We start from the raw sequence: 13,578 nt of genomic DNA on the forward strand, positions 1-13,578 counted from the left end.
GCTGCAGTGCCACAACAATGCTACTGGAAGGTTACAGGGTCAGCAACTCATATTCCGCTTGGGAATCCAACAGCCCAATGTGGACTTCACAAGCTTCAAAATCTCCCCTCCCTCTACAGCATCTCAAAACCAGCCCAGCTCATCCCCGACTCCCTAACTTGTCCTTCCTCCCACCTCAAGCCCCACCCCCATCTCCTACCTACCAACCTCATCCTGCTCCCTTGACCTCTCCATCCTCCCTGGACTGACCTATCTCCTCCCTACCTACACTCATCTTTACTGGCTCCATCCCAGCCTCTTTGACCTGCCTGACTTCTCGCCACCTATTTTCTCTTCTATCCATCTTCTAACTGCCTCCCACTCTCTCCCTATTTATTTTGGAACCCCCTTCACCTCCCCCATTTCTGAAGAAGGGTCTAGGCCCGAAACGTCAGCCTTCTTGCTCCTCTGCTGCTTGCTGTGTTCATCCAGCTCTACACCTTGTCATCTCAGATTCTCCAGCATCTGCAGCTCCTACCATCTCTTGAATTTTTTTTAACCCCTTTATTCCATTGTACTAGTAATTTACCATCTGTTATTACATTAGCAAAATAATTGGTAGTTTATTGATAGATTTTTGCAGTATTAGCTTGACTTGGAATTCTGGTGACCTTTCAAGACATTTCGAGGAAGTTTTCAATAACAGTCTGTTCTCATAGTTGCTTTTTTAAAATGAAAAGAAATAAAATGTCATATTGGATTAATTCTCAACAGGATTAATACATCCAATAAGCCTTATTACCCTCATTGATAAAAACCTAACCAAGCAGGGCTTGATTGTAATCAAATTCATTCTGATCCTTTCAAAAGTTGCTTTAACAACCATATAACCAGTTAAATAAGAGCCAAATGAGGGGGAAACCATGGAATGTTAATCACAGTAATCATTGGGCACAGCTATTTCTGGGTTTTACAGATTCCGGTACTTACTGATATGGTTGTAATCTCACTCAGATTTAGAAAGTGAATAAATAAAGTCCTATTTAAATGTTAAAGATAGGCTGTGTCATCTGCTGTGTAGTTTGTATTGAAAATTATATTGCAATCAATTGCCTGGCTCGTTCTACCTTAATGTGTACTCAGTAATTTAGTTAAATATCTAATCATTGAGACTGAGTCCCCTTTGATTGAGAATGCTATGCGTCGCTGAACTGTGTTTGAATTATTTTCAACTGTTTCCTAAGCAATCACTTAAAGACATTTTAGAAGTTTAATGGTCATTGCCAAATTGGGAGCTAAGTCTACAAGGAAACGGTTCTGTCTGGTTGATTCCTTTCTAGCAACAGAAACTCTGAACCAACAACTAAACAAGACTGAAATAACCAGAGCAGACTCATGTCTACTGAGTTGTTTTAGTTGACCCCCAATAATGAACTGTCACATCTTTTCCTTAAACTACAATAACAACTTAAACAGCAATTGTTTTCAAGCAAAATATTCCCTTCAATTTTCTTGTTTGGTGGTGGGGATGGACAAAAATAAACAAATGACTTAATCTTAATTCTCAGGATTCCTGCTTATCCGTAAGGTTATTATCAGTGAACAACAGCAGAAACAGTGGTGGCGTGATTTAGTGTACCATGCTGATACTGTGGGGCAGTGAAATGAATTTCACCTCAAAACTAATTGTTACAAGCTGCTTCCTTGGCGGTAAGCACCCAATGCAAACACAGAGCCTCACCTGAGGCACCCAGCCAATCAGAGGCCAGCAGTGATACAGTGCACCTTTTAGACTGTGGCTGCTGAAGGAAGGCATAGTATGTTCCCTTCAGTGAGGAAGCGGATCAGGGGCTTCAGAGTCATGGGGATGAAGGGAGAGATTTTCAGGAATCACCCCCTGGCATACAATCTATGCCCTCTAATCACATACAGATTAAGGCCCTTCCTGTTCTGTGCTCAACAGGCAGTAGTCTGGTCAGAATGGAGTTTTTGTAGAACTGTCTCTACGAACATTATTGCTAGGAGGAGGAGTTGGCAATTCAGCTCCTCAAGCCTGCTCTGTCATAATTAATCTCATCGCAGCTTCAAGTTCACTTTCCTGCCCACTTCCAATAATGCTTCAATGCATTGCTAATTAAAAATCTGTCTATCTCTGACCTAAATTCACTCACTGTCCCACATCTACCACCCTCTGGGTAGTAAATTGCACAGGTTCATGAAACATTGAGTGAAATAATTTCTCTTCTTTTCTGTTTTTAATCTGCTAACTCTTATCTTAAAACTAGGACGCCTCATTCTAGATTGACCCACAGAAGGAATCATCCTTTGTAGATCTACTTCGTCAACCCCCTTTAGCATCTTATAAACCTTAATTAGATCCTGTCATTCTTCTAAACTCAAATCTAGATCTAAACTGGTCAATTTCTCTTCTCTCTAAGATGGCTGCCTGCTGCATAAGTGCCTCCTGGTTGAGGTCACATGACTGCAAGACACCAGGAAGGAAATTTGTCTATGATTGCATTTTAATCTATGCATCCCTTTTCTTATAGACCCAAAACATTGTTAATGCACTATCATGCATATTTTGAGTTATCCAAGTTACCCAACGTATACACAACTGTTCTCTTGCATTGACAATTTGTTATTCTCATCAGACCCTGCAAATGCATTGCATTTATAGTCTATAGATCATGCTGGTTTCTGAAGTAAGAATGCAATAAATGTGCATGTTAATATTGACTATTCATCTGTTCTGCTCCTGGGGAGTCTTATTTCATGCCTTTTGCTTAAACTGTTGTAACTGTTCATTCCTCTATTTCCATTATTGGATTGATTTGAATTTGTTGTCTGTTGGTTGTTCTGTTCGCTGGGTAACTGCTGAGTTCACATCTTCCTGATTAGTGGCCTGCAGTTCAGAAACAGCTTCTCCAATTATCTGTATGTGGTTGCAAAGATATATGTGTTCAACTATTTCCATTGCATTATCATCCAGGTGAAAACTGCTCTATGCAAGCCCCAAGTTGCTGCTTCATTGACTTCTATCGAGAACATTGAAGGCTTATACTTTGACTGGTTTTCCAAAACTCAACTCTGGCAATTCTTTGGCGGTCTTGTCAAAATGAAATTTTGTTCTCTGCTGTTTCATCTTGATTTTGTCGTTGGCTTCAGTAACTTTATTGCTTTTTGACAAGAAGCTCAGGTATAACATGATAGTAGCTTTTAGACTGGAGTACTTTTCATGCCTTCAGGAGTTGTGCATCTTCACTCAAGAATTGCCTGAATTTATCTGTGCTGGATTTGTTTTGATTTCTTTGGAGATTTTCGCTGCCACCTGAGCCTTTCCATTTCACTGGTGATCGTGTGGAGGTGATGTGTGGTGTTGGATTTCCCAAACTTTTACTGAGTGGCTGAACTTTTCATTCACTATGGACCATTCCTGACATTCACAATATCAGGAAGGTGCTAATGGCTAAAGTGTGCTATCAGGCATTTGGCCTTCTCACCAGTAGTTGTTGAAGTCATTCAATCTACCTTGCAATAGTCAGAAAGTAGGTGGTAGTCACTCAACAATGACTGGATAATTATTTCCTGTAAGATTGATTAAAAAATCTACTTTAGCTTCATGTTTGGGATGTACTGCATCATAAACAATTGTCTAGTTTGCTTAGCTTGGCACCCCTTGTAAGCACTGCAACAGATGATGTAGACAACATAGTGTGGAGCTGGAGGGACACAGCAAGCCAAGCAGTATCAGAGGAGCAGGAAAGTTGATGTTTTGGAGTTGGCACCCTTTTTTATGGATGTGCTTTAGCATCGCTACTTTCAATTCCTGAGGGACAATTTCCATTATATTTCTAGCATACAACATGCCATTGAACCTATGCATTCATCTCTGCATGCCCAAAATACTGTTAGAGCTACAGTTGGGTCTTGATGATTTTGCATGGCATTTTATCACCATTTCTTCCACAATTTGGAATGTTGTATCTTATTAGGAGTTTGCTTGATTTGAACAAAGTGCTTGTCTGCTTTATTCAATGTCTCTGCTGGTCTAATTACTTCCTTCTTTTCCAATTCTTCTATCTAGTCTTCAGGATGCCCTCGAGAACAGCTGAAACTTTCCATGCCAGACCCTGAATTGCTCTTACATTCTCATTTAGTTTGAATAATATCCTCCTGGAGAATATCCTAATTTTGAAAACACATCATTATACTTATCTAGGATTTGTTCCAAGTTAATATTTTAGTGCGTTGTGACATATTGTAAATCTCTTTTCACACATTGCAGGTTACCATCCTAAACTTTAGACTTGTTGTAGCTGAGATGTGTTGCTTTTGCTTACTATGCATGATATGGAATTCTACATCTTTGCCCATGATATTGCATTTTGGGTTGACAGAGTAATCTGTCCTCTTATCACAGCCATGGTGCCATAATGTAGCCCCGATTTATTTTCAAGGGGTTAATTTATGGATCATCGCATTGAGTCACTTTGCACAAGTCACGACATTGCATCAGCATAAGTCACCTGATGCTTTATGATGACTTGATATTCTCCTTGTGCACTCATCATTCCAACAGTAACCACACGTCACTTATCAACTTGACTAAACCAACTTGTTGTATAGCAGAGAGTACTTCATCAGAATTATTAGCCGATATCTCTCCAGTAACAATCTGAATTTGTTTGTTGTGCTTCCTTCCAATCATATACTTGCGGGTAAAACAATTTAGTTTCTTGCAGTGAGAATATCGCTTTCCCAATGCAAGACATGCCTTCTTTCCCTTTGCCTGATGTCGCCCACAGTATTTGCATCCTGCCCTGTGCCTGTGACTGTTATGTCATTTGATTCTGAAGTATCTCTTGGTATAATTCAAAACCTAGCCCATTCTGACATAAATATGCTGTGGCTGCTAACTTGCAACCTCAGCATCTCTGCGTGCCATTGCTTTACTGAGAATAAATTTCTCCACACTCAGATGTGCTATCGCTGTAGGATCTCTTGTGCCAAATACAATTCTAGCTTTAATTAGAGCATCTTGTAGTTGTGCACATTCACAGGATTCTGAGAGTTGACTTAATGAAGTCACAAATTCACCTTGGGCCCTAATATCAAACCCGTTCTGTTCATAAGTCCATTTACCTGTGGTTCAATTCTTGTCTTCAACATGTTCAACATTTCTGCAGTCTGTTTTATCACTCTTCGGAGAGATTTAGGGTGGAATACACTTTGAAACAGTTTCTTCAGTAGAGTACAAGAGTGTTACAATGTATGTCTGCTCCAGCTTGTTAAATGACCTATTGCTATTTTATAATTTTGTTATTGAACATGGAAAAACTTCCAATTTAGCTTCATCACCTTTCCTTTTCACTGGAGCGAAAAGACAAACAGCTGCAGTGATTTTCTCTTGCCCAGTGTTTCAGATGTGGCCTGTTTCCTTATTCTTTTTTTAGTTGTGTGTGGTAACTTTCACAGCTCTGAACCATTTCCATGTCTCTCTATCAGATACTATTCTCTTTTTTTTTTACAGCTCCTCAGCTTTAATTATAACATCACTTTCTATGCCCAGCAGACAGCAGTTTGGTCAGAAGTGCTCCAGAGATGGCTACCTGTATTGTTTGTGCCTCATGTGAGAGATTATGGCATGGTAGCCCACAAAGGACATTTGTATACGATTGCATATCAACCCAATAATTCCCAGGCCATTCTGCTTAACCAGATGGGAAGGCTGCTAATGTTCTTACCTCCAGGGAATGGTATAATCATGGTGATAGTATGGACCAGCCTTTAAATGATGACTAATTGGCCACTTAATAGTCTCAACTGGTCATAAAGCAGAAAGCTTCTCCATCCAGATTTCATTCCAGTATTGATGAGAAGCGGATAGATACATCTCTAACATCAAATCTCCTGACTGTCTTCCATTCCCACCCCTTCCCTACTGCTTCTTGAAAGTTTGGGGAGGGTTTGCCAAGATTTTTAGTTCAATAACCTTTTGCCAAAATGGAATTGAAGTTTTTCAAAACAGTTTCGTATGAGCACAAATTTTTAGCAGCAAATAGTCCAAAAATAACTGCGGTTACATTAGCAATTTCACTGAAGCCTAGACTGAAAACTGGGATGAGAAATAAAAGCATTTGCATTGGTGTGTAATGAACCTCAGTTGAACTTCATGACAGTACTCAGGAGAGTTTTATTCTTTGTCTACACTGTGAATATTGACACCAGGGACCCAAAACTGAAAAGCACTTTATTCTTCTACACTGTTAAACTGACTATAAAATGTACTTTCAGAAACTATTCTACATTTTCATTATACATTCATTGTACTATGTAACAAAAAAAACAATGAAAGCATACTTGAAATTAGAACATTTTAAATGGAGTTGTCAAAAATACTGAATAAAAATATAACTGAGGCCTAGACATATCTTCTGCAACTTTACCGCTATAACCTATTTAGAGGAAGAAACAATATATTTATTATCATTCTAAAAACCTTGAAATAGAGCCATGTGTGAAATCTGGCAAATTTTCCTGCACAGGATGATGATGGGGCAAAGGGGGAAGGAGACCTCCTTTCAGATGTCCCTGGACCCATTAGTGATCTGAAGGCAACCTGCCTTGACCATCAACCAGGCTCTAAAATTCAGCACCACAACCACACCCCAACTCAACTACCTGTTGAAACCCCCAACAGAACTTGCACTCTGAGCTGCTCAGCATCGAGAACTGCTCATACTTCCAACAGTGGCCACCACTCATGGCTGGTGCTGCTGGGACTACATAGCTGCTAGCCAATCCCATATGCTTATACCACTGTTTGGTAGGATTTCCATCTGTGAAAGCTGAGAGAATCTCATCTCATCCTAAAGTGATTAATACTGGTTTGAAAATGTAAGTACTAAAACTGGGGAGTCATCTGGATTGTGGGCAGGGGCCCTCACCTCTGACAGTTTAGTCTGGGGTGCAGAGACTGTGGCATCCCTGTAAAATCTGGCCCATGCTGTTGCTACAAAATAGCAAGAATTACAACAGTTGTAATTTACTGTGCAATCCATAGTACAATTTTCAGTAAATGTTCCATTAAATTGCTGAGAATCAATTACTGCAGACCTGAGATTATTAACAGTGTACTAACTCTATTTTGAGTAAGAGCAGGAATTCTGTTTCCACTCACCCTGGGAGATAATTTAAATGGGGCAGAGGAAATAAGCCTCATACATAGACAGAAATGGTGACAAAATGTTCATATGCAACCTTACAAACTCTAACCTCTGATTTATGTTAACTCGGTCAAAGTGAAGTTCATCTTCACTGACACCCAAGGAGAAAAATCTGATTAGAGCAATAAATATGCACAAAGATTATTAAATATTTTCTGAAATATGATTGTTCCTGTGCTGATGAAAGAATTCAAATATTCTATGTGGAAAACAGGTCATTAGTGTTGAATATTAGAAGCATAAGGATTGATAGATATTGAAGAATTTGTTTAGCTTTGGACACCACAGGGAAATTTCTTGAGATTAAGTAAGTGAGATGGTGTCAATGATTGGCTACATTGTACATGGAATATGATAGAGTAGCACCAATCAATTAAATGCCTGTTTCTCATTCTGTCCCTTTTCATGTTGCTAATAACAACAGAAGACTGTGCATTTATTATAAGATCAATTAGAATAAAGGCCTCACACAGCAGGTGTGGCACATTAGCGGAACAGAATATTAACACCACAACAGTAGTTTTATAAAAATTGTAGAAATTTACAGTATAGACGAGAGCATTCTGGTGGTTACTGAAAATCAAGTACCAACCTGATCCCACTTTTGAATGCTCACTCTGGAGCTATGTACATTACAACAATCAAAGCATATCTTAGGACCTTTTAAATTTGTTGAGTTTCTGCCTCTATTCTTTCAGGCACTGAGTTACTGATTTTTTGCAGCTACTGAGGAATTTAATCAGCTCTCTTCTAATCCCTCTTGTAGTCACTTAAATCTGTATCCTCCGGTTGTTAACCATTATGCCAAGGGAAGTGGATCAGTCCTTTCAACTCTTCCAAAGTCCCTCATAATTTTAGCCAATTCAACTAAATCACCACTGTTTCAAAGCAACCAAATCACCCTATTCAAATGCACCAGTCTTCACAATGCTAAAAAAATGATGGAGGAACTAACATCAGGATGGAGAACCCTGAATGTTGGGTATTATTAAGAGGGGGTGGGAGGGGTGTACAACAGTGTTTAACAGCATTAAAAATGAATAAATCTGTATGCCCAGATGAGATTTCTCCCAGGCTGTAAAGAAATGCAAGAGAGGAGATATCACGAGCCCTGGCAGTAATTATCAAATCCTCTCTGGCCACAAGCACACTGCCAGAGAACTGGAGGAATGCTGACCTTATCCCATTATTTTAAAAAGGGAGAAAGGGTTAAGCTAGAAATTCCAGGAAAGCCAGTGTAACTTCAGCTGTGGGGTAAGTTTATTAGAAAGAATTCTAAGGGGGAGAATATATCTGCACTTGGATTTGTGGATTAATCGGAGACAGTCAGTATGAGTTTGTTAAAGGAAGGCTTTGTTAGACAATTCTAATCAAACTTTCTAAGGAGTTAATCATTAGTGTTGGTGAGGGGTAATGTATTTAATGGACTTGAGCAAGGTTTTTGATATGGTTTCTAATGATAGACTGGTCAAGAAAGTAAGAACCAATGGAATCCAATGCAAAGTGACTCATTGAATCCAAAACTGGCTAAGAGCCAGGAGCAGAGGGTAATAGTAGAGGTACTTTTCTGTGATTAGAAGTCCATTTCCCATAGGGTGTGCAAGGCTCAACTCTGGGGGCCATACTGTTTGTGGTATGCATCAATAATTTGCAATTAACAATAGTATGTTGGTGTAGTCTAAAAGTTCACAGATAACATGAAAATTGATAGAGTTTCAAAGAGTGAGGAGAATAACCATAAATTGCAGAAGGATATGAACAGGTTGGTCAATTGAACAGAGCAGTGGCGAATGGAATTCAGCTGGAAAAAAATGTGAGCTAACTGATTTGGGGAAGGCTAATAAGGTGAATGATTACTTGATAGATGGAAGGACCTTGGAAACTACTGAAAATCAGAGGGAACATGGTGGGTATATCCACCAATTCTTTGAGGTAGCAGGGCAGTTAGATGAGATGATTAAAAATGTGTATAGAATACTTGTTGTTATTAGCCAAGGCTGAGATACTGGAGCATGGAGATTATGATGGAACAGCCCACAACTGGAGTACTGTATGCAGGTCTGGTCGCCGCATTCTTGGAAGGACACAACTGCATCAGAGAGGGTCCACAGTAGGTTTACCAGGATGCTGCTTGACCTGCACAATCTGAGAAATGGGGAAAGATTAAATAGGCTGGCGTTAGTCTCCTTGGAGCAGCAAAGTTTGAAAGGGGTGTATAAGCTTGAGTGGTATAAATAGGGTGGATGGGAAGGCACTTTTTTTCCATTAGTAAAGAGGTCAATAACTAGGGACAGAGATTTAAGTTAAGTAAATGCTAAGAAGGTTGAGGTAGTTTTTTTCACCCAGATGTTGGTAGGAGTTTGGAACTCATTGCCTAAAAGAGTTGTTGAGTCAGAAAATCTCAACATTTAAACAGTATTTGTGTTGCCATAACATCCTATGGGACAAAAGTTGGAAACTGAGATTTGTGTATTCTGAATCTTCTTGATTTGATATGGACATGATGGGGTCAATGGCCTCTTTCTGTGCTGTCAATATCTATCAGTCCATGCTTGAACTATAGGACAATTATTTAATATAAGTGGCAAAAGAAGCAACAGTGACATGAGGAAAATGTTTTTTATGCAGTGAATGGTTGGGATATGACATGCCTCAGATTGTTGAGAAGGCAAACTCCATGTTCTGAATAGGGAACTCAGTAAAGAAAAAGATTTGTTGGACTGCAGGGAAAGAGCAGTGAATTAGGATGGGCTGAGTTCCAGGTGCAGTGAGCCAGCATGGACATGATGGATCTTTTTTTTCTGGCTGTAATTATTCTATGATTTTATAATTCTATTCAATCTTGTCTCAGTTAAAATTGTCCAATCCTGATGACATATCAAGAAATTTCTTCTGTACTTTTACAAGTGCAGTCACATCCTTCCTATCGTATGGTGACAGAACTGTACATAGAATTGTGGCATAATTTAGAGAGTTAAACAGTAATAGTGTAATTTTCCAGCTCTCAGTTTCAGGTGTCAGTCAAGATAAGAAAGTAACGTGTAATAATTTACATACCTGCTCTCCCACATTTTCTATCTCTCTCTCTCTCTCACTCTCACTCACTCACTCACTCACTCACTTACTCACTCTCTCACACTCACTCACTCACTCACACTCGTTCTCTCACACTCACTCACTCTCTCTCTCACTCCTGCTTTTTTGGTGATATAAATGTCTAAGCTTGTTTTTTTTTAAACATTAGACTCACCATCCTTTGTTGCGTAATTTCTTCGATGTAGAAAAAAGGTGTATGACATTTGAGATTATACTCTGAGTGAACTGTATGATTTGTAAAACAATAGTCATTTTATGAAGGTGTTACTATTTTCGATTCTGAAAAGTGGAAATGTATTTTGATCTTTTATTTAAATCAATAAATTAGGATGGTAAAAGTTGACTTTCCAAACTGATTAAGGGATGTTGACACAAGAATTTATACTGGAAAAGTGGGACATAATTGAGCAATATAAAATTAACAAGCAGAAGAAAAGGCTTTTTGACAAGAAATGTGTGCCTAAAAGTGTTTATTAACCCATGATAGATTTGGCCGTTTATTCTGTAGCAGTTTTAAAAATGTCAAAAAGGCTACATGGAAGATGGACAGGTCAGAAGTAGCTATAAAAAGATGATGCTTCTTTTCAGGAAACAATGGTTTGTGTGGGGAAGGTTGTTGATGTTATAAGCAGTCATTACAGGTCAGCATTGTTAGTTTAAATTGGAGTATCTGTTAATATGCTTACAGGCTGCATGACAGTTGATGAACGTTGGCATTCGAACACAGTAATTAGCTAGGAAATACATGCACAGCACATTTCAATGGAAATTCAGCTTATCCAAGATTTGTCATAAAAAACAAACAATTAGAACAATTTTCATGAGATTGTTCACCTTAAATTTCAACTTACTTTGAAATTAAGAATGAACAAATCATATTGAATATTTCAAGTTTTTCCAAAAGAGAAAGATGAATCATTCTGAATTGTTGAGGTAGATTTTTGTCTTCATTGCCTGGCTGTTCAGTATCACTTGGGTAAGCTATAGAAAGAAATATTTTGCAGGCTGGATTGTACAGCCCTTTCAGAAGCTGCCAAATTAGCCTCCACATTTTCAATGAAAGGAAGGTTAGGCTGATTTCTTTCCTGCTCGCCATTTCAGCAATGCTGACATCCAAGGAGGTAAAGACAATAATTACATAATTTCACTTTATTTCTGTTAAGGGTTTTTCCCCCTCATTTGACTTGTTGAATGAAAATAGTGTTTACACTTTGATATATGTAGATTGTAGTTCCTACAAGTCGATATTATTCTGTTGAAAGCAGAAGAAGCAATGTGACTAGCATCTAACTAATACAATTATGTGGATAGCAATACAGAAATAGTGATGGAAGGGAAATTTGTACAAACAAGGCTGATAACATATGGTTTATAAATGAGTGGCCAAAGTGATTTGATTCTGATAGTTTCCTATTGATTTAGAAAATGTATTCATGGTACCAGCAATATATTACCAATCTACCACTCATGATTGCAGTACCTATTCTGCTCAGTTGGCAATTTTCCCCCATTAAGAAGCAATTATAGGCATCACACAGGGTATCATCGAGAGCAGACAGAAAAACAGCAATCAGCCTGCCAGACATCAATGCCCTTAACCTACAAAAGATGCCAGAAATATTTCCAATCGTTATGATTTGAAGTCTGCAAGTACCAGTACTTCGAAACATGAGCACTGACAGAGATTTGAAATTATTAGATGCAGCCAACAAACTTGTCATGAGAATAAATTGCATAAACCGCCTTAACAATTGTTAACTACTTTAAAGCTCACTATAATAAAATGTGAGGCTGGATGAACACAGCAGGCCAAGCAGCATCTCAGGAGCACAAAAGCTGACGTTTCGGGCCTAGACACTTCATCAGAGAGGGGGATGGGGTGAGGGTTCTGGAATAAATAGGGAGAGAGGGGGAGGTGGACCGAAGATGGACAGTAAAGAGGATAGGTGGAGAGAGTATAGGTGGGGAAGTAGGGAGGGGATAGGTCAGTCCAGGGAAGACGGACAGGTCAAGGAGGTGGGATGAGGTTAGTAGGTAGATGGGGGTGCGGCTTGGGGTGGGAGGAAGGGATGGGTGAGAGGAAGAACAGGTTAGGGAGGCAGAGACAGGTTGGACTGGTTTTGGGATGCAGTGGGTGGGGGGGAAGAGCTGGGCTGGTTGTGTGGTGCAGTGGGGGGAGGGGACGAACTGATACTGCATCCACTGTACCCGGTGTGGCTTCCTCTACATTGGGGAAACCAAGCGGAGGCTTGGAGACCGCTTTGCAGAACACCTCTGCTCAGTCCGCAACAAACAACTGCACCTCCCAGTCGCAAACCATTTCCACTCCCCCTCCCATTCTTTAGATGACATGTCCATCATGGGCCTCCTGCAGTGCCACAATGATGCCACCCGAAGGTTGCAGGAACAGCAACTCATATTCTGCCTGGGAACCCTGCAGCCTAATGGTATCAATGTGGACTTCACCAGTTTCAAAATCTCCCCTTCCCCCACCGCATCCCTAAACCAGCCCAGTTCGTCCCCTCCCCCGACTGCACCACACAACCAGCCCAGCTCTTCCCCTCCACCCACTGCATCCCAAAACCAGTCCAACCTGTCTCTGCCTCCCTAAACTGTTCTTCCTCTCACCCATCCCTTCCTCCCACCCCAAGCCGCACCCCCATCTACCTACTAACCTCATCCCACCTCCTTGACCTGTCCGTCTTCCCTGGACTGACCTATCCCCTCCCTACCTCCCCACCTATACTCTCTCCACCTATCCTCTTTACTGTCCATCTTCGGTCCGCCTCCCCCTCTCTCCCTATTTATTCCAGAACCCTCTCCCGATCCCCATCTCTGATGAAGGGTCTAGGCCCGAAACGTCAGCTTTTGTGCTCCTGAGATGCTGCTTGGCCTGCTGTGTTCATCCAGCCTCACATTTTATTATCTTGGAATTCTCCAGCATTTGCAGTTCCCATTATCTCTGATACTATTTAAAGCTCACTGTTGATTTTTCATGTCATGTGCAATGATGCTCATTCTGAGCGTAAACAAAAGTGATCAGAAACCATGAAACCAACAGATGAAATTAATCTTCACAACATAACCAAAAAAAAGAAAAGATTCTGGGAGGGAAATAAAATCCTCAAACTTAGCAGAAGGTTGGCTATTAACCCCCAAAAGAATTGTCCTAATATTCCCCCATTGGGACCTGTGGCTAGAGTTGGAAAGTCCACCTGATTCTTTGCTGTCGGTAAATTCTAAGAGGATGAAACATCAAGGAATTTTAGTTACT

Source organism: Stegostoma tigrinum, chromosome 12, assembly GCF_030684315.1.
Source record: "Stegostoma tigrinum isolate sSteTig4 chromosome 12, sSteTig4.hap1, whole genome shotgun sequence".
Classification (NCBI taxonomy): Eukaryota; Metazoa; Chordata; class Chondrichthyes; order Orectolobiformes; family Stegostomatidae; genus Stegostoma; species Stegostoma tigrinum.